This window comes from Lemur catta, chromosome 9 (assembly GCF_020740605.2).
Source record: "Lemur catta isolate mLemCat1 chromosome 9, mLemCat1.pri, whole genome shotgun sequence".
NCBI classification, from domain to species: domain Eukaryota; kingdom Metazoa; phylum Chordata; class Mammalia; order Primates; family Lemuridae; genus Lemur; species Lemur catta.
The window spans coordinates 14,429,845-14,456,366 of record NC_059136.1 but is presented as its reverse complement, the minus strand read 5'-3'; the positions used below and the strand labels follow the sequence as shown (position 1 = coordinate 14,456,366).

Below are 26,522 nucleotides of genomic sequence, written 5' to 3'. Positions count from 1 at the left end.
GCCAAGGCAATGAGGAACCAAAGGCGGGTTGTCGGCGTCCCTCTCAGCCCTCAGACAGCCACGGGGCAAGCGGGGAGGTGGGGAAGAGAGAAAACAGGGCCTTGCGACAAGAGGGTTCCTGGGGCATAGAGGGGAGTGATTGTGTCAGGAGGTCCCTCGCACCATGACCATGACCTCTTATTAATGTTTAATCAGGTGCTTAGAGCAAAGCAGTTGAAAAACTCCTGAAAACCCCTATGACCGATGAAAGTCCTGGCGATGGGGGAGGCTGGCTTTGCCCGGATCTGCTCATGAAGCTCCGGGATGAATCCTTCCTTTCTGGAGGGAGGCACTGCATGGAGCATGCGCCAGCTTCTTACTGAGCACCAGCCGAGGGGGTCTGGTTCCAGGTTAGTGTTGAGTCCATGTCACAGGAGCTGCCGTGTCTCTTGGTGCCAGCTACCCAGCGTCCAGTTCCCTTCTTTCTTTCTAAGGCACCTGGTTTTGTTAGCCCTCCCTCCCTCCCTGGTACAGCTGTGGGAGGCAAGAAGTGGGCTGGGCAGCCAGCGTGTGGCAGACCCTCAGAGATGAGGGGTGAACATAGGACTTACCTTAGCCCCATCAGAAAAGTACCGAAGGTCCTCATGTGAGTGGGGTTCTTGCCCTTGCAGTATAAGAACATTCTACCTTCTGGCCCACCTGGATGCACAGCCTACCTGTTTGATGGAAGGCTGCTGCTGGCAGCCATCCATGGACCTCTACGGGACCAGGGTGAAGGGAAATTAAAGACTGTGGACAATCTTTGAAGACACCATTGAGTTGGCAAAGCAATACTAATACCCTGGACACCCTGTTATAGGAAGTAACCAATGGCCACATTTTACAACCTGTTTGAATCCAGTTTGTTTGTTGCTTGTAGTTGAAAATGCCCAAACTGGGCAGTGGTAGGTATGGTGGGTATAAGCTTCGATCCTGACATGTGGCCAAATGGCTCTGGTGAACAGTATAAAATTCACAATTTGGGCCATTGGGTGTGAGAAGAGAGTTTGAGATACAGAAGTTCTGAAAAGAAACACCGTGTGTTGCCCACAGTGAAGCCAGTCAGGTCAATCCCTTATCTCCTGCTGGAGGGGCTTGGAGGGCATGTCCCGTGGGACAGGAGTGTGGGTGTTTGATGCCCCCCCCTCCCCCGGGTGAGCAGGTTGCTAGATGGTCAAAAGCAGTCAACAATACCAGCTCCACTTAGGCGACGTGCTTTAATGATTTGTCATGAGCACATGACTGTCAGAAATTACATTCAGCAGTGCCTTAAAATGGTTTCTTCTTTAAGAAACAGCAAAACCTCAGATAGTCAGAGACCACCCTCTGGCACCTTCCAGTACCCAGCAGAGATCCACACCTAGAAGCGCAGGGAGAGAAGAAAATGCATCTCAGGGGGAAGGCAGGAGTGATCCAGGACCACCTACTCACCTACCTCAAAGTCATCTCTTACAATTGCAAACTTCCGGCCCCAGGTCCACAGAAAGTATGGTTGCCTTGGGTGGAGCTCAGAATTCTGGACTTTTAACAAATGTTTCCAGCAAATTTTTTTTAAGCTAAAGTCTTTGGACTATTGCTTTGAAGCCTCAGCAGTGGTAGGAGCAGCTGGGAAGATGACAGGATTTTGTTGGAAGAAATAATCAGATTGGTTGAGGGATTAACTGTGTGAGTGTGTGCTTGTATGTTCACCTGTGCATGTGCATAGTATTCCTGTGTGCATGTGTGTACGTGTGAGCGTGTGTGTGTGAGTGTGTGTGAAGTGACTAGGGCTGAAGAGGGAAACAACAGAAGCCCGGAGATTTGAAAAAGCAACAAAGGCAACACCATGTGCTGAGAAATGAGGAGCTACAGGTGGGTGAGGGCGTGTGTGGGGTGGGAGATGGCGGCAGAAGGCCATTTTGCAAGGAAGGGGACTCACAACCCCAAACACTGTCTCGCGGACTCCTGACAAATCCCCCAGCAGGAGAGATACTACCCTTCTGCTTCTAATGGATAAGGAAATGGAAGCTTTTTGGATTCCAGTGAGCAAGACTCTTAGCTAAGGAGAGAGAAGTGTGAGAAGGGGAGAGTCTGGGCAGGAAGGATGGTGTTTCTCATCTGCCTTCCTCCCCAGGAGCTGTTGCTCTGTCCTGGGCCACTCTTCCCCCCTTGTCCACCTGAATTTCCTTGTCCTTCCAGATTCAAGTCAAGAGCTACCTCTAGCAACCCTGTCCTGCCCCTTCCCAGTGTCCAGGATGAAGCTGTCCTGTGTGCTCAGGAGCAGTGGGGGCTTCCCTCTGTCCTTGCCCCTTGCCAAGCATTGCCTCTTCCTCTCACTGCTGGGCCTTTTGGGAGACTTTGTGGCCCTTGAGGATAGAGCTGTGTCATCTTCATAGTCACACTGGGCCCTCAGTTAAGTAGGGACTGAGGGCACCAATTGCAGTCTGGGGTTGGGGGAGGCCAGCAGATACCCTTTTGCCTCAGTGTTGTGGGATGGGCCCTTGGAAACCGTGTGGTGATTTGTGGTGTGAGCGTGTGTGTGAGGGAGGAAGAGAGGCAGTGTATGTCATTCTGCACCATGTTCTACATGTGCGTAGTCACAGCACCATCTACAACATCTACAATAAGGCTCAAGCACATTCCAATTTTCAGCCGACTTGGGGTTCCCTGTGAAGGGAAGGGGGAGGCTCAATGACCAGCAGCAACAGGAGCCTGGGGGAGGGGAGATGGTGCCAGCCGGGGACAGCCGAGGGCAGGCCCCATGGCCGTGGTACCACTCGCTGAGGATCTGCCCCTGACTGTGACTTTGGACTTGTACAAGACAAGCTGTCGCGGTGAAGCCTGAGTCAGAGGCTCAGCATTCACTGGGGACAAACTTCTGCAGGATGAGGAAGGGGCTCAGACAGGCTGGGATCTGCCCACTGGCCTCAGCCCCACAGCCTTACCCTGCTTGTTCTAGAAATAGAGGTTCTGTTGGGGATGCTTGGCCTTGAGGGATCACCCAGGAGCCCTGGGAAGCAGTGCAGGCCTGACGCACACTGTGCCTTGCCCCCCAATTTATTTTAGCATGGTAAAATATACATAGCATAAAATTGATCATCTTACTATTATAAGCGTACAGTTCAGTGGTATTAAATGTATTCACATTGTTGTGCAACCGTCGCCACCGTCCATCTTCAGAACTCTTTTTATCTTGTAAAACTGAAACTCTGTGCTCATCAAACAATAACTCCCCATTTCCTCCTCCCCTCAGCCCCTGGCAACCACATTCTACTTTTTGTCTGTGAATTGGAGTAATCTAGCTACCTTATGTAAATGGAATCAGGCAGTCTTTGTCCTTTGGTGACTGGCTTATTTCATCTGCCTAATGTCTTCAAGATTCACCATGTTGTAGCATGTGTCAGGATTTCCTTTCTTTTTAAGGTGGAATAATAGTCCTAGTATATGTGTAGACCACACATGGCTTATCGAATCATCCATAGGTGGGCACTTGGGTTGCATGGTGCATTTTTAGTGTTTCCATAATCAAATAATTAAATAAGAGGTTGGGGTCCATGCTCAGAGTTTTCTATGTCTTTGTCTCACTGAATCATTTCCCTGGAATCCTATTCACGTGGTAGACTTGACCTCTTTGTGAGGAAAGGGCTTGGAAGGCAAAGAAAAGCTTTAGTGCATTAGCGTGTCTGTCTCTGATGAGATCCTCCCACTTCCTCTGCGAGCTGGAATCCCCGACTTCCCTTGGGGAGGACAGTGAGTGGACGTCTCAGGTGGATGGCGGTGCAGGGGTCCGCCCAGTGGCGGGGGTGTTTCTGCACGAATCCACCCAGGTTTCCCACCAGCCCTTGTTTATATGCTCTGGTGGGGATGGGGTGGTGGATTGGTACCAGGTGCTGGAGTCACACAGTCTGGAACTGAACGTGGGACCTCACGCAGGTGACTGCTCTCCACGCCTCTGTTCATTTGTGATCCCAGAGGTTGGCCGTGGGAAAGAAAGGAGAGACAGCACAGTGGTTGAACCATAGTAAATGCTCAATAAATGATAGTTTCCTTCTCCACAGCTCTCCCAGTGTGTGGTCATGAAGTTCAGAGAAAATATTACCTGGTGTTTTGGAACCCACACACACAGTGACACATTGGATGTTGTCCACCTGGCCAGTCTTGCTCCCCACCCCCCACCCCAAGACTTGGGCTTTTTCTGAGAAGCCCAGCCTTGCAAAGCTTTCACAGGACTCCCTGTGGCCATTCCTAATTCCATCATTCAGGGGTGCAATGAGGTCCCAAGCAGCTAAATGTTGTGTCATTGGAAGCAAATTTCAGCCCAGAGTCTGGTTGGGTGAGAACCATGGGGCGTTCACAGTGCCCATCTTAGAGATCTGCAGGGATTGAATCCTGGCAAACAGATATCACTAATAATTGCCCAGGATTTCAAAGCTATTGATCCAACAGGTTAAGTGCATGTTTTGACCTAATAGCCCCACTAATCTCATGGTTGGATCTGAAGCAGCATTTGCGGAGTTTATGATGAGTCTGGTCACCTTAGACATTTCCTCACGCTAGCCCCTGGTGATGGAGCTCCATCTCAACTCAGATGGGACATATCCCCAGGTAAGGAGGGCAAAAAAGGAGAAAGCTCCAGCAGACAGAGCGGGAGCCCTGGCTGGATCCCAGCTCACAGCTGGTGCAGTTTGAAGCCTGATGCGCTAGTTCACCCCGTGGGCTCAGGTGCACACCATGATCTCCTCCCCGGCCCTGCCTCCACCTCCTGCTGCTGCCCGGGCCCTTTTCCTGCCCGATTCCGTCCTTTCCTTTAGAGCTTGGGGTCCACCCAAGTAGAAACAAGAACACTATGATTAATTATAAAATCATTATATGATTAAACTCAATTAACTTCAAATAACCCTTGAAATTTGCTTAATGTCAGCCCTTGGCCCTGCTTGAACTGCTAAATATTGCTCTCCTTTGAAATTCCAACAGGACCAGCTGATTGCAGTGTGGTACCTGGTGCTCTGCGGGGGCATGCATGTCTTAGAAGGGACAGGGAATGATGGCCCAATGCTGAGGGTCTTGGGTGCAGGTGGGAGACAGCAGTGATAGGAACGGCAACGTGCGGCTCTGCTGGGTCTCAGCTGATCGATTCCTGGTGGGAACCCTGAGGTGGCCTTTCTCCTGGGCTCTGGCAAGTTCGTTCAAACCTTTGACTTTAGACTTGGTGCCTGTTAGGGGCTGAATGGTGTGCCCCTAAAATTCACATGCTCAAATCCTAACACCTGCCCAGTATCGCAAACTGTGACTGTATTTGGAGATAGGGTCCCAGTTGAGGTTAAATGTGGTCAGAAAGGTGGGCCCTAATCCAATATGACCAGTGTCCTTATAAGAAGAGGAAATTTGGACACAGATGTGCACAGAGGGAAGATCATTTGGAGACACAGGACACAGGGAGATGAAGGCCATCTGCAAGCCAAGGAGAAAGGCCCCTGAAGAAACCAACCCCGCTGACACTGGTTTGGGGACTTCTGGCCTCCAGGACTGTGAGAAAATGAAGTTCTCTTGTCTGTGGTACTGTGCTACAGCCGCCCTAGCAGACTAACATAGGCCCCATCACGCTGCCTCCCTGCCAGCCGCACAGGAGGTCAGCCTGGAGTGCTGATGGCAGGGGGGCTGCAGGCACCCCTCAGTGGTCCAGGGCCCTGTGGAGGGTGGCCGGCAGCCTCCTGGGATTTCCATGCTGACGAAATGTTAGAAGTTGTGCATAAGAACTGGCTCCGTGCTCCGTGTCTTGGTGTCCTCACCGGTAACACGGGGATGGTAAGAGCATGCACTTTGTAGGGCTGTAGGATTAATTGAATTAGCTCAACTTGTAACTGCCTGGCAGAGAGAGGGCACTGAGAGCTAGCAATTGCACTCATTTTCTACCACTGTGTGACAAATTGCCACATATTTAGTGGCTTCAAATGACCCATTTATCAGCAAGTCAGAAGTCTGGTTAAGGCATGACTGGGATCTCTGCTGAGGGAGTCAGCTAGGCCCTGCCCCGGCACCCGGGGAAGAATCAGTTCCATGCTTGGTCCTTGTGTTTTTGCTGGGACTGCTCTCAGCTCCTAGAGGTCACCCACGTCCCTTGACACCCATCCCTGCATCTTCAAACCAGCCATGGAGAATCCCCCCTCATGGAGTCCCTCTCATGCTTTGAGTCTCTTTTGCTGAAAATAGTCCAGTCCCTGCTAAGGGCTCAGCTCATTAGGTCGGGCTCACTCAGGAGAATCTCCCTTTTCTAAGGCCAACTAATTTGGGATCTTAATTACATCTGTAAAAATCCCTTCATGGCAGCACCTAGGGTAGTGTTGGCTCGAATATCTGGGAGAAAGTGTGTGTATACCAGGGAGAGGGAAACACGGATCATGTTACCATTCTGTGTATCACAGCAATTCTTGTTATCACAAATGTATCCTTCCAGCTCTATTTGGGGAGCTCATCTTGGTGGAAGAACTCTGGTTTGCCTCTAGACATTTCCCCTGCGTAGAGGGTTGCAGTGACGTGAAGAATGAGGTGTTCTCTTTTGTCACTTGTGTGCCTTCTGCTGACCTCCTGGGAAGTGGTTCATAATGTTCTCCACTGTTAAATCCCAGCCCCCTCCCTACTGATGCCATCATCTTTATCCCCCGAACTCTTTTATAGGGGTTACCAGGCCCTGATCAGCAATTGTCTCTGCTGTGACTGGGTCTGGGTGCCTCAGGGTTTGAGCACTCACTGGGCTTCCCCTCCAAAGAGGTTCTGTCGTCAGGGAGGGAACACTGGGCTGGGTGCCAGGGGCCGTGGGCTGGTGTCCTCACTTGCTCTCCTTTATTAACCACCCAACCTCATTGTCTAATTTCTAAGTGGGAATAATGAATCCAACATTTTTTCAGAGCTGTGTTAAGGATCCCAGAAAAGGAGGTGCATGAACACATTTTGCCCATTGTGAAACATCAAACAGACGTAAGATGCATCATCACCCACATGCCCTCTAGATCTCCCAGTCAGAGACCCTTGCAGGCTGGGGTGGTTAGAGGGATTTGGATAACTCAGGGTCCCTGATAGATTCCATGTTTGCTAAGTAAGTCAGTGTTCCTTCATCAGGAAAGGCCCTGTCATCTATACAAATCCAGATGATCTCCCACATTCTGACTCTTTTGCCAGGTTGACCATGTCAGTGAGTGGTGGGATCTTCCCTCTTACTGATGATGAAGCCCACGGTTGGCCCATGGATGCAGCTGGAAAGTTTCTAAAGACTCCACCTGAGGGATGTGACTTGTGTGCTGCAGGTTGGACCTCGGGAGTTCTGGGTGTTGCTTTCGGTGTCTGCTGGTCCTTCAGGGACTAGGGCCCTCATGAAGGGGTGATGTTCACCGCACACAGACCTCTGGGTGGTATGACCTCTTGAAAAGTGTTCCCAAGACAAGCTCCAGCCTGTGGCTGCCTCTCTGGGTCCCTGACCCTGTGCCTTGGCTCCAGGCTCTCTCCTATAGGTTTCTCAGGCATGAGCCAGACACAGGCCACTGCACCCCACAGTGCAGGGGTCCTTGCCCAGCTCTCCCAAGTCTCTGTTCAAAGCCCCACTTTGAGGGAGAACCTCACAAACTAAATCCTCAAGGTCAGCCTCTGAGGCCTTGTCCTGTTTCTCAGGGGCCTCAAGGTCACACACAGCTCTGGTCGTGCAGGCTGCACAGGATCTTGCTGGTCTCTGTGTCATCTCCTGCTGTCCGGCCTCCTCTGCAAGCCTGATGGCTGCTGTGTTGACCACACCTCTGCCTACTCTGCGTCAGGCGGTTCAGCTTCTCAAGAAAGACCACCGCTGGTTTGTGCCAGACTTCAGAAGGGTTACTTTCACACCTGGGATGTAGGGTTTGCCCTACTGAGTCCAGCTATGGCCAAAGCCACCCAGCCCAAACACGGCGTCAGAGCCACAGGCAGGACGGGAGTGGGGCAGGCACTCCAGAACACGCCTCCTGGAGCTTAGGGCGAGATTTTAGTTTTCTTTACATCCAGCCTGTTACGTTGCATGAAATAAGTACTCAGCTCAGTGAGAAGAATACGTATCGCTTTCAAGAAAGGCACCATGTTTTCTTTCTTCTCTATGTGCCTACAGCACGCTGAGCATGTTTTATATGATGGAGGTGCTTAATAAGTACTGTTGACTGATTCACTAGGAAAAAGGTGGTCTAGACATGCCTTCTGGAAATGGCCAGTGAGCTCCATTATTCCTCTTTGCAGCCAATTGTCGTAGAATGGGCCTTTTGGCATTAATCCCGAAAGGGCAGTAAACAAAGGTGGCTGTATAATTTTATTATCTCTGATCCTCCATCAGAGCAGCCTTCCTCGCCTCCACCCGAATCTCCGCCTCATTGCTTCAGGGTTCAGCCCGCGTACAGCTGTTGGATCACACTAATAGCCCCAGATCTTCATTTTGAACAATATTGTTTGTTTCCAGAATAATTGAATCCGGTGGGGACACAAAGGGTGTAGAACACGTTATAACACTTGCTGTGAAAAAGGGAAAATAAGGCATTTCCTTGATGGCATTTAGTTCAGGGAACACAATTCATCAGAGCTGTCTTTATCTACTTATGTTTTAGTGATTAAACGCTGGGGGAAAATAGCCTCAGACTTAAAATACGAGGAGCACTTCTGGCCAAGCCTGTCGGTTTAATTCAGATGTTAAATATTTCCAGAAGGGTCAAGTGCTCAAGGCCTGGATGTTTTGTCCTTAGAGTGAAGCTAGCTCAAATAAAAAGGAGATAATCAGTAGCCCAACCTGGGATACACTGCAGTGTTGAAGGGGTTAGAGGTCCCAATTTTGCAGGAAACTCATGTTCCAGCTCTGGGGCTCTGAGAAAAGAATCTGAAATGTGGGTAATTTCATTATGTAAAAGGCAGCGTCAAAAAAATCCTTGTTCCTGGAAAATCGATGGTTTGTTTAAGGTTGATTAAGTTGGAACTCTTTCACCAACAGTTTCGTCTGTCTGCAATTTCCCCAGCTTAGACAAGAGGACATTCCGGTGAAGGAGCCGTGCAGGGCCACACCTTGGAGGAGCCTGTGCCACGTTTCTGGACTCCAGCAATTTTATATTATGAGGTTCACACCCAGAAAGTTCTTCATTTTCTCCCTGGTACGTCACAACAATAGGATTGATACTGTGACCGCTTCCCGTAGGCATGGTTCTCCAGACACTAACAGCAGGGCTTCCCACAAAATTATGCCTTTAAACATAGAGAGAAATCTTCCTCACACTGATGAGTCAATATGGCTTAATTATTATTAACCCAAATACCACATTTCAATAGGTAAGATTTAGGGAATTACATTTTTATGTTCAACTTTCCTTATCAACTAGCTATAGTGCGCAGAGGTAACTGGAAATAACTCTATAAAATGGAACTCTTTATTAACTCCATTAAATATACACATTAATCAGTTTTAGTGTAAACGTAGTTAAAATGAACTATGCAATTGGGGTAAGATTTAAATAATTGTCTTCTTTATTTATTGGCTGTACTCACAGAACAAATTAGAAAGAAATAGGTAAACTGAAGTCAGAATGTAACTTAAACAAAACAAAACAAAACAGAACAACACACAAATACTCGTATTTAAAACAGCAAGTGACAGGGTTTTAAAACAGAATTTTTGAATGATTCTCTACTTCTCAGAACCTTTGGAATTGTAAGAGTGGTATTGCTTACTAACATGTCAGGTGTTTGAACTAACAGAGAAATATTCCAATTTGTAATTCAGTGGAGGTTTAAGGACTTGGCACTTAAGAATCTTAAAGCATGAGATAAAATCTGCCAAGGGTTTTTGCAGAGAAACAGCAGTCAGTTTCCACAGGGTTGTCTGTGGGAATTCCTTTTATTACCCACTTTGTGTCTATTTATCCTTGCAGAAGTTTCAAGCCTAGGATGACCACATAGTTTATTGTCCCAGGCTGACCACTTCCAAGAGTGAAAGAGGAAGCTATTAATAATTAATCTGGGACAACCGGCATCCCCTTGGGAGTCAGGAGTGGTCTTCCTGGAAATGAGGTACCAATGTAATCATGGCCTTTTCTGTCGTTGGTTCTACCTTGACTGTCCTGGCGTTTGCTTCAAGTGCTCTCTGAAATGTTCCTGTGGGTTTAAGACACACAAAGAATCAGTACCAAAGAGCGAGTGCTCTGAGGAATCCCTTGGAAGGCTGTTGAGCTCAGTCATTAAGGGACACGCAGGGACATGTCACAGTCCTCAATTTGAATCTTAGCATAGCCCCTTATCAGCTCTGTGACCTACAGCAAGTAATCTCATCCCCTGTGCTTTGATCTTCCTCATCTATAAAATAGGGATTGTTATGAGGGTTAAAGGACATAGCAAAGCACTCAGTGCTTTTTGACATTATAGTGAGCTCTCAATAACTGTAGCTACTATAAAATTATGATTAAACGTTTTAAAATAATGAATTTGATCAGGCTTAAAAATAACAAAAATGGAGCCTGACTTCTCCAAAGGCTGAGCTTTGCGGATGCCCGGTAGGGTTGGAAGGAAGTACTGAAGTTGAAAAGGCCTTGCCCTACTTTATTCAAGGTTAAAATCGTTTTTCCTCGGGAAGAAGCACTTTGGAAGGGGACTCAAGGAAAGATCCAGAGAAGTACGTGATTTTTGGAGTGTCTTAGTCTGTTGTCGATTGCTTATAAAAGAATACCTGAAACTGGGTAATTTTTAAAGAAAAGGAATTTATTTCTTACAGTTATGAACACTAAGTCCAAGGTTGAGGGGCCGTGTCTGGTGAGAGCCTTCTTGCTGGCGGGGACCCTCTGCAGAGTCCCAGGGTGGCACAGGGCATCACGTGGTGAGGGGCTGACAGTGCGAACATGCTAGCTCAGGTGTCTCTTCCTCTTCTTAGAAAGCCACCAGTCCCACTCCGATGATAAGCCATTAATCCATGAACCCATTAATCTACGAATGGATTAATCCATTCATGAGGGCAGAGCCCTCAGGACCCAATCACCTCTTAAAGGCCCCACCTCTCAATACTGCCACCTTGGGGATTAAATTTCGATATGTGTTTTGGAGGGGACAAATATTCAAACCATAGCACTGAGCTTTCTCAAATCTGGGCAGGCTCTGCTCTGCCCTTTCCTTGGTGACAGTTATGTACTCTGTAACAGCTGCTGTAAGGATGGATACCTTAATTTGCACGCCCTTGCACGGGTGATGAAGTCCATTCACTTACACGGCCTGAATCCTTACTCGGGCCACTCCAGGAAGTGGCATGGACCCATTTTCCAGATGTTGACATTGAGGCTCACTCAGGACACAGAGGGAGCCAGGGGAAGAGCTAGGACTGGCGCTGGATTTTACGATGTGAAATCTGGTTTCTTTTTGCTGCATTGCCTATCTGCCTTCTTTGAAGTTTAGCATTCAGCAAACAAAATCAGAACAGCCATGAGGACAGGCCCCTTCACAAGGGCTAAACTTGGAAACGTGGAGCTAGTGTGGGAGCCAGGGACACACATCACTAGCCGTGTCATGCACTGGTATGCCCCCAGGCAGCCAACAAGGCCCAGATCCTGCAGAGGCTCAGGTAAAACTTTTTATTGAAGCCATTCTTGGTTGCTCAAATGTAACAAATCAGAATGTTACAAAATCCTAGTGACATCTAAGGTGTGCAGGGCTATTTCTTTTTGAAAGAGGAGGAAGAACAATAACTTTGATTCATTAGGGATTTCCACAGCATCCTCTACCTTATGCACACGTCAAATACACATATGGATGGAACCAGACATTAATGCAAAAGACACACAGTGCTTCAGCTGGTGTGTCTCGTAACTGATATACTGTGTGCGTTTGTGTGTGTGTGTGTGTGTGTGTGTGTGTGCACGCACACCCACTGGGGGTGGGGGCTGGGAATCTGGGAAGGACCTCCAGCTGTCTGTTTGGATGTGAACGGCCACACTTGCCCACACATATGTTGATTTAGCAACATGATGCTCTGCACATGTGCATTTTGCTGCCCAACATCTTTATTTCTCCGCCACTTGGTTTCAAACTTGGAAAAGCTGCATTTGATGTTGAAAGCTAAGTTCACACCATGCAGGGTATTTTAAGACCCAACATCTGATGCCTGAAGTGTGAAAAAAAAAACCCTCTTTTTAATTCCTTTTGTGGGCACCGAGTGCTGAGAAAGTTTTTCTTAACTAACAGGGAACTCAGAGCGTTGACAGGATGCCTGTGTCTCTCTGCCATTACAGTACACACTTTGAAACGATCCCAAACATTTCAGCCAAAGAACAGTTTCATTGAAGTGTTGGTCTGGTATAAAAGTGGTCTAAATGTTTATGACAAGGGTAATCTTCTGAGAAATGATTACTCACATCCAATCACTAAAAACGGATTTATTTGAATTTAAAAAATATGTATTTATACACATAAGTTTTGAGGCTTATAAAACAAAAGAATAGAAGGGACAGTTGAAGAATTCGGGACTAAAGGAAGAAAGGGCAGCACAGTGATGAAGAAGTGCAGGTTCCCTCACTGACATGATCACAACGCGCTCAAGTTCATTTGAACCCTCTGCTGGACTGGCTGTGACTTTCTCAGGGTTGCCTCCCAAGGTGAGGCTGTTCCTTCTCAATTCTCCTTCCTTTCCCTCTTCTTTCCCACATGTCTGATCTGCATCCTAAGTTGAAGGCCCCCTTCCTGCTCCTGTTCCTTCTCCCCTTGATAAACCTCTTGCACCTCCAACTCCAGCTGGGCGTCTGCCCCGGAGGAACCAGCTGCCGTGCTTGCTCGTCAGTCCCTCAGCCTCCTGGTAAAGTGTGGATTATGAGCAGCAGGGCTGCAAGGCCTGTGCTTCTCATTTCTAACCAGCTCCCAGGCCTCCGCATGGCGCAGTGAGTCTCGTTTGACACCTGTGTGGCACTTTGTTCCACAAGTCTTAGTTTATAAGTGTGCCTTCCAACCAGACTGTAGGTATCAATTGAGGAGAAAAGGGTTCACGTCTGGTTCATTTTTGTTGCCCCCCCGCCCATCTGTCCTACATGGAGCAGTGCCTTTCCCATGGGAGGAGCTAAAAGGTGAGAGTTTATAGAAGGAAGGCAGGAGGAGGCCCCCGTGCTCAAATTGTCTTATGGACATTAGCATCTTATTTGCAGAGGTCAGATCTAGTCCCATGATGGGCTTCCACTTGAACGATGAATTTTTAGAGTTAGGGGTAGCTCAGAAAGTAGATTATTGAAACTAAAAATTATATATCCCGATGTCCTCTGTTGGGTGGGAGACACGAGCCACGCATGGTACCAGCTGAAGGCTTGCTCTGGGGCTGCAGGGCAGCAGGGATGGCAGAAACACACAGGCGCCTTCCCCAGTCCTCCAACCTTCTAGGGTTCAGCCACCACCCAAGCTCGACCACAGGGGCAAAGGAGCAGCACCATGGTGCCAAGACTGTGGCCTTTCTGCTCTCTTTCCTTCCTCTAGAACAGAGGTTGGAAAATTTTGTCTATATAGGGCCAGACTGTAAATATTTTAGGTTTTTGGGGCCATAACGTCTCTGTTACAGCATCTTAATTTCACTGTTGTGGTGAGAACGCAGCCACAGATGATAAATGAATGAACATGGCTGTGTTTGAATAAAACTTTATTTACAAAACTAGGCAGTAGGCCAGTTTGGCGCATGGGCCATAGTTTCCCAGCCACTACTCTGGAACCGTCGGTGACAATAGCAGAGGTAAATAGGGAACAGATTCCTGAAGGTCTCTTCTGAGAAGGGCACTTTCCTACTGAGCCCTTACTTAATACTCCATGGAGGGAGGTGGCCCTGCCCCACTTGGCATATGAGAACATGGAGGCTCCATCAGCCAAGTTGCCTATGGTAGCACAGCTGGTAGGAGATGCAGGTGGAATTCAAATCCAGATCTACTGAGTCAGAATCCATCATTCTTTTTACACTTTCATTTCCTTGCACTCGCCTTGGCGTACAGGCTGCTGGCTCACAATGCCCACTCTGCCAACGTAAGGTCACTCCACCAGCTCTACAGGAGTCCTAACCTGTCCCATGCTAGCATGCATGGCAGGAAACTGCCTCCTACCCAACTCTTCTGCTTATGAACAGGAAAAGTTTAAACTATGATGTGTTACCTTGAAACATGGAGAAACGGGGCTGGATTTTCTACAGCGGGCCTTTGTGCACAAGTCAGTGAAACACCAACAGGAAAAAAAAATAACCTTATCATAAATTAAAAGAACAATCTTTAGAAAATAGCTGAAATGTAAGGTTAATTGGAGCCAGAAATGTCAAATTAATGCAGCAATGCACCGGGGAGCCTGCCCTGGCCTTTGTGCACAGAATCGGCGCGCCCGACGGAGGGAAGCAGGGAACGGCATAATAGGATTTTGGGGAATCCCCTGTCATATTAAACAGGCTTTGCAATTAATTTCTTCCTGCAATGTTATTTTCATTGGCCTATATTTTCTTTGACCTCTCACATTTTTGGAGCTACCAATCCAGGGCAAGTGGGATTTAGGACTGAAACAAAAAAGCCCCACAAAACTGTTTTGACTTCAAATCAGTAGAAATGTGATAAAACCACAGTGGGGTGGGTGAGTAGTTGGAGCCCTTGGGGTAAGTCGGGGTTCACAGGTCGGTCGGTGGAAGAGGCTGACGTGGACGGCTTATCTCAATCCCTTTCAGGATGCCGCAGGTCCCCACCTTGCAGGGAAGTCTGGATACCCAGGAGGAGGGCGGTGGCCTTACAGGCCAAGGTCTTTCACTCATCGAGTGCAAAGCACAGGCGAGGCACCTTTTAAGAACATCACCTTATTTAATCTTCATAAAAGCCCTGTGAGGTATGTTCTATAATTATTGCCGTTTTCAGATGGGGAAATGGAGGCACAGCATGGTTACGTGCCTGGCTGAAGCCAAACGAGTAGTAAACGTCCCATGCTGGGATTTGAACCCAGGCCTTCCTGGCTCCAACAACTGTGTATTTAACCACCTGTCATACTTTCTCCTCCTCATGATGGCACCAAAGTCCACCTGGAGTGTCTGCAGGCCACAAAATCACAATCAAATTCATTTTTATTTTTAGTTATGATAAAATAACCTAAACATGACCATTGTAGCCATCTGTAAGTGCACAGTTCAGTGGCATTAAGCACATTCACATTGTTGCACAACCATCACCACCATCCATCTCCAGAAGTTTTCATCTTGCAGAATTGAAACTCTGTGACCATCCACAGCTCCCCAATTGTCCCTAGCTCCCAGCTCCTGGCAACCACCATTCTACTTTCTATCTCTATGAATTTGACTACTCTGGGTACCTCCATGTTATATAATAGCATATGTCAGAATTTCCTTCCTTTTTAAGGATTAGTATTTCATTGTATGACTATACCACATTTTGCTTATCCATTCATCTGCCAACGGACACTTGGTTTGCCTCCACCTTTATCTATTGTGAATAATCAATTTTAAAATTTGGTATTGGGGTGTGACTATCAGGGGGTTGCATTAGGGAATTCCTATGTGGTAATGGAATGTTCTGTGTCCTGATAGTGGTGGTCTAGGAATAGATTCTTAGACACACACCTGACACGCACACACACACACTCACACACTCACATAGTAAAAGTATGTAAACACAGGTGAAAACTGAATAAGGTCTGTAGTACAGTTAATAGTATTGTACCTAAGTCAGCTCCCTGGTGTTGATATTGTTCTACTGTTCTGTATGAGGTCACTGTTATATAGTTCCGTGCTACCCAAGTGCACCCACTCACTTTTTTTTCCCTACAACTTCCTGTGAGTACATAATTATTTCAAAGGAAATGTTAACAAAATTGCACACATGAAAGAGAAGTTAGTAATCAGTTTGCTGCATCAGCTCAGCCACCAAAAGGGTGTCACATTGTGACATATCAGATGACGATGTCACCAGAAAATCTTTCAAGGTTTCCTGAATTATCAAAGACCACTCATTGCCACATTAGGAGAAAATTCCAAAGAAAATTTTTGTTCATCAGAAAAATGATCCCATGTCAGTAATGGCAGCAAGGGAGAAGGTTAGCACATTGTGTTTGGTATTTTGTTTGTGCAGAGGGAAGGGTTTAGTGCTTTGCTTTTTGGGGTGCCCTGCCTGCACTCAGTGGGCACAATGATCCTAAGTTACAGGTATTTTTACTGCATTTCATGTATGAGGAGGTGGAAACTCAGAAGGGGTAAGTGACTATCTAGTGTCACGTAGTCAGCAACCAGCAAGATTAGCCTCATTTAATGGCAGGCTTTTTGTCCTTTCACCCTCATGTTCTCCTTTCCAGGTGAAACGGGGCTACGAAGAACAGAGGGTGTGAACATGGGGAGAGTTTGCCCGGTCTAGTGTTGGTGATGAAACAAAATGAGGTGAATTCCCAGGTCCTCAGCATGAAGATACTAACAGGTGTCTATGTTGAGATTTTTGAGGATCACATTGTCATTTAGAAAATGCCTGAACAACCAATAAAAAGTAAGGTCCATTCTGGTATTGGGATTGATTTTTTTTGCACACAGCATGTAAGAGAAAAAGTGCTGTAGAAGTTTGCTACGTTGGGCTTCATGAGAAAGAATATACGTATCTGAAAATTCTTTGGATAGAGTTAGGGTAGGGAATTTGAAGGGACTGGTATATTTAAAAGCTAGAAACATGAAATATGGGCATCATTGCTAAAATGTGCTTTAGCTTTTTTGAAAAATGTTGGTTCTTGGAATTATTGGAATGCCTACAACTTAACACCACAGTAGTTCATGTTACTGGGTCCAGTCTCACTGTATATCACGCTGTGTCAAAGCATTGATCCATTGTCAGTCTAATTTGGAATAAAATGTCATAAATTTAGAAATGTTGCAGGATACGTGCATGGCTTTTAAAGACCACTCCCAACAGTGTGCTCTTGGAAAACAAGAGAAAGCTCCCTGCACTATAAACAATGCGTCCCAGCAGACCAGGAGGCCCTGCCAAAGGCAGGTTGGAGAGTTGGCCTTCCCTCTTCCTCAAATGAAGACAGTGAGCATTTGACTACATCAATTTCAATTCTCACCACACGTAACCTTGTAAGACAGATACTGTTTTCTCTACTTTGCCACCGAGGAAATCTAGACTCAGAGGGGGCGGTTAACTTGCTGAGGGTCACAAACTATTAAGCAAAGTAGCCAGGCTGGATCCTCCAATCTGATTCCATGCCCAGTTCCCACTCCAGCATGCTATGATGAATTTCCTATCATTAAGCTCTTTAGGACAAGTGATAAAGTCAGAGATTAGAAAATTCTGGCTTTATTACAAATTTCTGTAGATATGTCTCTAGTGTGTGTTGTGTCTGTGTGTGTGTATTTATACATACATCAGCATTACCACTGAATATATATAATGAAAGTTGATCTTTGATATGCTAATTAATTTTTGGAAATGTTCATGTCTTACATGAAATATGCAATTGTTGAAAATACACCCAAACTGAAGAATGAGTTTGACTGTGCTTAGCCAACTCATCAATTCATGATCTCTTAGGAGGCATGAAATGTGATGTATGGAGAAGTGTATACAGCTGGCGTATTTCCAGCATTTTGGCCTCCATTGAGAATTTAGAATTTAGGGGTATCTTTCATCCTTTCTTGCCCTCCCCCACAATTCCCCCAGTTGCTTGTATTTCCCGAATGTGGAAAAGGTGGGGAGTATTCAGTTGTAGTATGGGCAAATCCTTAATGGGCTCTGCCAACCAGGTGGCTAGTAGATGCACCACTGTATTTCAGTGGTGTAAGCATCAGCTTACAGTTAAATATTTGCACGTGTATCTAATTGTCTATGCGAAATTGTTCCTGCCAAATAGAAGCCTGGTTGAGCCTTCAAAATAACTTGGCATCTAATGTGCATTAATATTTTAAACCATTGCTAACACTTGGTGCTATAGATCCAATTTTACTAATGCGTTTTTTTTTTTTAAAAACACCTCCCACAGCAGAGTGTAATTTTTGAATATTTGTGGCACACTCAGAATGCTACTGTAGGGCTCCGAGAACCAATTCTGATGGTGTACTCACAGTGCCCAAATAACCAGTAGGAAAAAACCCCAAATCCAGTTTAATCAACTGGTTGTTACATTTTTCTCAATGATGTACAAAACTGGTTTGACAGATACAGCTCCTGAGTTAACTCTGTGTGACTGCCTCAGACCATGGAGAGGGTCGGTCACTCAGTGTAATGTGGGTGCTGAGGGCACAGCAGTGGTGTTGGGCTTTGACCATGAATGAAGCCCCTCATCAGACCTGCACAGAGTGCCTGTCAGCTTCCTGGCTCCTGTTGGAGCAGAGCAGTGTCCTCCCTGCAGGGGTTGCAGGGCTGGGGCAGGTGGGGTTTGAGAGAGGGAGTATTTCACCTTGCCTGAGTAGGGGTGAGCTCGGAGCCCAGAGTGGAACCCTCAGAAGGCGTCTTGCAGGGAGGCAGGGAAGGAGCCAAGGAAGGGGCCAGGGAAGGGGCCAGGCAGAAGGAGCAGCCACGAGCCAGGGGCAGAGAGGGAAGGACAGAGCAGGCTTGGGGAATGCTGGGAAGTTGGCTTGGTGTCTGGCAAGTAGGGGGCCATGGAAGGCAGGTGGGGGGTCGGGGATGAGGCTGGCAAAGACACAGCCACTCGAGATCATAAAAGAGCTTTCAAGTGGAGCTAAGGACGGTGGACTTTCACCTGAGGGGATTTCCGGTAGCGGGGTGACATACTTAGACAACCCACGGGCCATAGCATTGACACTGGGAAAATCTCGCTAGCTCTGCCCAAGGGCCTATTTAATACACTGTGATCCACTGCCCAGAAGAAGCAAATCACGCTCTCCCACCATTCAGCATCGCCCCCAGGTCTGTCTTCTACAAAGATTGTGAGGTTACACAGATCTGGGAAATAATACTGGAAATTAGAATTCGAGAGCAGCATTGGCACAGCTAAATGGTTGGACACTACAGTGGCCATCTATGCATTTCATTTAAAAAACATTTATTTTGTTGGTGGTTTCCCAACCAGACAAAAGGTCTGGAGACATTTTTGGTTGTCACAACCAGAGTGAGGGGTGCCACTGGCATCTGGTGGGTAGAGGTCAGGGGACGCTGCTAAATATCCTACAGTGCACAGGACAGCCCCCACCACAGAGAATTACCTGCCCAAAATGTCAACAGTGCAACGTTTAGAGTCCCTGACTTCGTACCTAGGAGCTTCTGGCCTGTCACTGGGAACATCGAGATCAATCAAACTTGACTCATGGCCTTGAAAACATGAGATGGGAGCAAGTGACAGGCTCGGAGACGCACAGCCGTGGTCACTGAAGGTCACCGTGGGTTTCTAGAAGGAGGAACCCCCCCCACCTCAAGTCTGTGCATAGATGGACTGTGCCAAGGATTCCCCAGAACCAGGGAGTTTGCTTTGCCCTTTCGTGTGTGGAAAACAATTCTTGTCCTCCCTGCGCTCCTGGGGCTGCTTTTCTTCCGTCCTGCATAGAAAGTGGGACTGGTGAGGGGAAGTATAAGTTGAAATGAGGAAAAAAATCCTAAGGGGCAAAGGGCCAAGAAGGAGGCTGAGTTGAGAATGCTATTGCTGCTCTGTAAGTTTATTTCTGGATCGTATTTTGTTGTAGAGAAAGTTCAGCAGTGACTCCGGAGAGGCAAGGGACCTTGGCTTAGTGTTTTGTAACCCATGAGTTCTAGGTCACGGCTGACACGTAAGAGGTGCTTCTTTCTTTCTCTTTTAAAAAAATAAATATTATTGTTTATATTTAAGCTATACAATATGATGTTATAAGATACACATATTTGTAGTGAAATGGTAGAACCAGTCAACACATCCACCATCTCCCAGAGGAGACGCTTAATAAACATTTGTTGAGTTGATTTGGAATTTGATCTTGCATGAAATCTCCTACACTCTGCTGCCCTTTCACGGGGAATGTTTTTATGGTGTCAAAGGTTTCCAAATGATGGTGGAGCTTGTCCAAGAGGGAGCAGCCCCATCGAGAAGCATCCTCTGCCTCCGCCGCCTCTCAGCAGGTTCATGATGTCAGACTTGGCCACACTTCCTCCGCCTGGTTTTGCAATCAGGCTAGTTACCAAAGTCCCGGCGTCCTGCTGACCTCGCCGTGTGGGGGCGAGCCGCAGCTGCACCGCCAGCCAGGACTCCTCCAGCATCCCAGATGTTTGTGTTCCAGGGACAACGGTCTCTACTCAACCCAAATGCTCCACTTCAAGGGATTCTGCAAACCCGAGCCTTCAGTAACCCTTTCTGAGACCCCGTTGCTTTGACGGAGTCATTTGCTGGCTCTCTGGGTCACGAGAGTCACCAGAGTCTTAGTGGCAGGTATTTCTACAGGACGGGGACTGCAGATGGACCCAAAGCCCACGCTGAAGCAAAGAGTGACATGAGTGGAGAAGAAAACATAAAAATTCCTGCGTGCTGAGAAAGATTATGCTGGCTTACCCGCAGGGCTCCCGCTGAGCGCAGTTGTAATTGGAATGTACTCTTTGCAAAGTTTATTGGGTCCTGGAGCGACTTGTTACTGAACTGGTCAATTAATCTATTATTATTATTTTTTAATGAGTTAGGGGATTTCCTTTAGCAGAAAATCACCAGGAAGCATGACCAAGTGCCCAGAGCTCGGGGAAAGGCTGGCCTTTCCTTCTAGAAAACCCTATTCAACAATTAAAGGAGGAAATGGATGCTTCCCGCTACAGGTGGCAAATTGGGCTGATCTGGGAACCAAAGAGGAAGGATTTATTCTGCTTAGAGGTGAGCACAGGGAGATCACCATGAAACCTGATTACTCAAGTGCAGCAGTTTGAATGTTCGGAAATAAAGCCGTGGAGTCTCCCTGCTGAGAGACAAATGATTTCTATTTAAAAACTTGCTTGTTCTGTGCAGTAACTCCCAATGTAGCAATAATTAATGATATCAGAAGGTTAAGAAAGACCTTCTGCTGGAATCCCTCTGCTCCAGGCATGAAATTGGATTAAAGTGAAGATAAACTTAGACATTAAATCTGTTGAGGAAGTCAGTAATTATGTGGAAATGCACACATTTTGAGCTATTGGAGTGAGTCAGGTTGATGTGCTGTCACTACTCATGTTCTAGGCATTTGAGGCATGGAGGAAATGGACTGTCAGAAGAGGTCACTAAATGGGGTGTTGTAGCCACCTTAGTCCCAACTCTGGATTTAATTTTTTCCCCCAAGTGAAGTTCCGTCAGCCTGCTGGATACACTCTGAGGCCAATACTGTTGGCTTCCTACCTAATATCTGTTTCCCCTTTTTCTTTATTAACAATTTGTTTTCAGGGAGACAATGCACAGACCAAGGAATGCAATTTCCCAGACATCTAGCAGGTGAGTGTGGCTGAAGAAATTTAAGTGGAAGTCTGTTGGTGGATCTTCTGGGAGGGCTATTTATTTTTTTTCTGATAAAAAGAGAGAGGATAAGCTGGCACGTGCCTTTTGCCCTTTGCCTTTTGCCCTCTCTTCCCCTCTGTTTCCTGCCTGGAACAGCAGTGGAATGCCTGGAGCTTGGGCTGCCATTTTGTAACCACTGGGATAACATTTCTGTCCTAAGCATGGTGGATCCAGCAGCTAGAAGGAACCTGGCTCCTTCATGATTTCCTTGGGCAAATGGGAAGGAGGGGGCTCTGCCATCAGGCATCTTAGCTGATCAAGCCCTAAACCAACAAGTTTAGATTTAGAATAAAATCTTTTTCCTGATTTCAGGCATAGAGCCAAAAGAAATAGGGTGTATTTGGGAGGACTCAGTGGGAGGCTTCCCTGTCCTCCCCGGAGGTAGAAGATGTGTGTCTGCCTCCTGGCCACTGAGACGGTGGGCTGTGCCAGCTGTGGCACCTTCTCTGGGCACGGGAAGGAAGGAGGAGGTGTTGATGCTTTCTGTGGCATGTGGCTCTTTTGGTCCCCTCTGGGACTCCTCGGTCACCCCCAGTGTGTTACATGCCTGCCTCCAGGGTCCCAGTCGGTTCTGTTTTCTCTGGATGGATTCTGAGTTGAACATGAGGCATCCTGGTATCAATGCCTTTAGATTAATAGAAATTGAAAAAAACCCTTTAGTTCCTCTTCCTGCAAATATCTAAAGGTCACTGTCTAGACAGAGAGGACTGGATTTCCACTCACCAGCTCCCTTGCTCTTAGGATGCCACTGTTTGTATCCAAGCAAAGCTGAACTGGGCAGTTTGTTTCCCTTCTTTGTGATGGGCTTGCACTTGAGGCCATGAGCTGGGGTGCCAGGGCTGTGTGCTGAGCAGGCAATTCTGGGTTTGAACAGGGAACAAATTTGAAAAACACCCCTCCCACCCGCTGGAGGCATCAGCTCCATCACACTTCCTGGGTCACATTATCCAAGTCCTTCCTTGGTCAAAGGGTCCAGTATTTGATCCTGAATCATTTAAAGCCCACACCGCTATGCAATGCTTCAATCAGTCCTCCTAAAAAATTTCCAGCTAGTTATTTTTAGCTTCATGTCATATATGAGAAACTGAGGCTTTTAAGAGGCTCAGTATCTGGGCCAAGATCATGAAGTTATTCTCTGGCAGAGCTGGGCTGAATTCACTGGCGACTTCTTCCTTCTCCCTCACTGCTTCCATGTGGCTCTCTCCTCCTCTCCAGACATTCCTGCCTTCGGTGGAGCCCCAGGAATCACAGAGGCTGTTGGCTGAGCTGCTCGCATGCACAGATCTGGGTTTCCACTCCTTCTTAGGTACACAGCTAAACTGTTTCTACCCAGATTGTACAGTGAGTTTGGGAAGAAATGATTTTTGCTGTTTTCAGTCCTGGCCCCTAAAATGCCCTGTGTGATGCAGACTCTTTGAATGCAGAACATCCAGAGGGACTTGAAGAAGACCCACTGTCTGAGCCACAAGATAAAAGAGGTCTAACACATCCTAGAGGAGAGCTGCCCAGCTTGCATCGGTCTATCTGGTCAATGAGAAATTGGGGGTTGTTTGATACAGTAGCTTGTGTTAGCAACCCTGACTAATACAGGCTGCTTGGCTTCCTGACACACAAATGTCTGTGTTGGATCATGTCAAGGTCGTGACGGCTAGTGGGGAGAAACAATGTCCTGGATATTCTGGGATGGGTGTAAGGATTTGGTGGAGACATTCTCTTCTAACTTGAGATTCCTATAACTATTATATGTTTCTTTGAGGATGGTTGACACTATTATGTTTTCCAAGATGGAGCCACAAAGGCATGCAAATAGCTCCCAGGCCCCAGTTATTAGCTTTTTCTGTCTTTAGTCTCTTAGGGTTTTTCTCTAATGGTGTGTAAATTCCTTCTTGGGTTTTTCTGTAAATACAGAACTGTATTTCTGGCAGCCACTTTTTAAAATCTAGCTGGTAGGGAATTATTCTCAATTTATGGAAATAACTGTAGACACATTCATAGCTTTCTACCACAGCCCCCAACATGTGCTCTCTCACACACACACACTTATATAGAGGTTAAAGTTTTATGTTGTTTTGTTTTGATCTCTACTAGTAGTGCATTTGAGACTGTGTCTATATATCGGAGAACAAGTTACTTCATTTCTGAAATTAAGTTTCTTCATATGGAAAATGGAGATAAAAATATCCACCTTTCTGGGTTATATATACACATGTATATATATATTTTAATCTTCTTAGGTCCTGCAGTGATAACATATATAAAAGTGCTGGACACTGTACTGTGAGCCCAGTGAGCTCTATCAACAAGCAATAGATGCTTATTAATTGCACAGACTTGGTTCCAGAATTTTGACAGAGGGTGGGGCAAGTTCAGAATTTAAGGTGCTTAACGTTGTTTGGGTAAGTGTGTGCCATGAGAAAATATATAATTTGAAAGGAAATGCAGCCAATAATATGCAAGCCAATCTCTCTTTTTAAAAAAATTGATAAACCTTATTTTTTAGAACAGTTTTAGATTCATAGCAACATCCAGTGGAAGGTACAGAGATTTCCCATGTAACCCCTGCCTCCCCAACCACACCCACTATTGACATCTCCCACCATAATGGTAAATTTTTACAATTGATGAACCTACATTGACACATTACTAGCCAAAGGCCATAACTTGTATCAGGGTTCACTCTTAGTGTTGTACAATCTTTGGGTTTGGACAAATGTAAAATGATGTGTCCACCATCACAGTATCATACAGAATAGTTTCAGTGGCCTAAAAATCCTCTGTGCTCTGCCTATTCATCCACTTCTCCCCCCAACCCCTGCAATTAGATTTTTCTTCTATATTACCTTCTAGGAATTTTATAGTTTTATATTTTACATTTATGTCTATGATCCCTGTTGCGTTAATTTTTTGTGAAGGGTGTAAGTCTGCCTAAATTCAGTTTTTTTTTTTCATGTGAATATTTAGTTGCTACAGCAACATTTGTAGAAAAGATGATCTTTGCTCCATTGTATTGCCTTTGCTCTTTTGTCAAAGATCAATTTACTATATTTATGTGGGCCTAATTCTGGGCTCTATGTTCTATTGATATATGTGTCTATTCTTTTCAGCAGTACTACACTGTCTTAATTACTGCAGCTTTATTGTAAATCTTGAAGTTGGGTAGTATATGTCTTCTGACTTTGATCTTCTCCTTCAATATTGAGTTGGCTATTCTGGGTTTTTTACCTTTACATATATACTTTAAAATCAGTTTGTCAATATCCACAAAATAACTTGCTGGAATCTTTATTAGGTTTGCAATTGAGTTTATAGATCAAGTTGGGAAGAATTGACATGTTGACAATATTGAGTCTTCCTATCCATGAATATGGAATAATTCTGTATTTGTTTACTTTTTCTTTGATAACGTTCATTAGTGTTTTATAGTTTTCCTCATATTTCTACATTTTTAAAAGATTTATACCTAAGTATTTCATTTTTGGGGTGCTAATATAAATAGTAATGTGTTTTTAATTTCACTTTCCACTTGGTTGTTGCTGGTATGCAGGAAAGCAATTGACTTATACGTGAACCTTGTATCCTGCAACCTCACTATAATTGCTTATTAGTTTCAGAAGATTTTTTTTTTTTGATCAATTCTTTCAGATTTTCCACATGGATGATCATGTCATCTACAAATAAATACAGTTCTATTTCTTCCTTCCCAATCTGTATACCTTTTATTTATTTATTTTTCTTGTCTTACTGCATTATCTAGAACTTCAGTACAATGTTAAAAAGCGGTGGTGCTTTGAGCTCAGGAGTTCAAGGCTTCAGTGAGCTGCGATCACACCACTGTACTCTAATGACTGGGTCCCTCCACAGTTTTTAGCTCTCAGATTTGTCCACACTGAGCCTTCAATAATTCATCAGTTATGGTTATGGGTTTCTTATTCCAGTATTGGTTCCCATGGAGGTTTCTGCTTGTGGGTTTCTGTTCTGGGAAGTTGTGATTTTCTATATCTGTCTGTTTATCTTTCTGACTTTTGAGGCATCAGTTTGCCCTGTGAACTCAGTTCTCTGACAGATCTACGAAAAACTATTGATTTTTCAGTTTTTTCAGTTTGTTGAACTTTTTACTTCTTAACTCCTTACATGCCAGACTCAAAACCAGAGTTCAATCAGTTTATTTTTAAAAAGAGCTCTCTCATGTTTATCAAAGAATTAACATTTTATCAGGATTCTCCTTTCATTTTACTTCACTTTTTATTCTATGTTTCAGTTAAAATTTACTGTCTAAAATTTCCCCCAAGGAAGGTTATTACACACTATCTGGATTGTTTCAAGTGAATAGTCCTATAAATTTGAACACTTATTTATTATTTAGGGCAGTAGAAGAAGGCTTCCCTTCTCCTGCTCTCAGCAGTAGCCTGCTTACACTTGAGATCAGAAGCTGAATTTTGAATAAATATTCCTCTCTGTGAATGCAGCAAATTTACTGACAGTTCCTGTTGGAATGGCTTCTAATTGGAGTGTGCTTTATGGCACCATGGCTCTTTCTTTTCCTTACATTTTAACTTTGCGTCTTTTAACATCATTGGAAGTGACCAGAGTTGGCAGCTCTTACATGATGCATCCAAGGAAATATTTGGGGGCTTGTTAATTCTTGACAACTTCAGTTGGCAAATGGAAAGTTTGGAAACAAATGAGTTTGGCAAACAGCCTGGACTGTCAATCCAGGCTCCTGTTCATTAGCGAGGACGCACCTTTTGTGGTCAGAGGCGGTTCTGCTTTGCAGATGGTTTCTTTATCTGAGTTTGTGGATGGCATTGGGAGCTTGGGGTTTCCCTGAAGCAGGAACTCAGAAGCACGGAGTGTGGTATAAAAGGGAGGCACCACCGAGGGTTTTTGCGGAAGGGTCTTAATGTATTCTGCTTGCACGTTGTTTCTCTTCCTGACTCTGGAGATTTGCATTTCAATTTCATGCATGGGGAAATAGGGACTCAGAAAAACACCTTCCTCTTCCTTTTGGAACAGGAAGTCACATCCTGACACGTGTTGTGTGGGTGTCTTGCACCGCCACCTTGGTCTCCACC

The 26,522-nt window shown here is 45.8% G+C and overlaps 1 long non-coding RNA gene across 1 annotated transcript; it reads left to right on the top strand.

Annotated features, from left to right (window-relative positions):
- Positions 1-251: 251 nt before the first annotated feature.
- Positions 252-16,518, top strand: LOC123644728. The gene is made up of 3 exons (XR_006737235.1): positions 252-389; positions 14,696-14,850; positions 16,324-16,518. It is a non-coding gene; the product is annotated as an uncharacterized LOC123644728 (long non-coding RNA).
- The last annotated feature ends 10,004 nt before the right edge of the window (positions 16,519-26,522 follow it).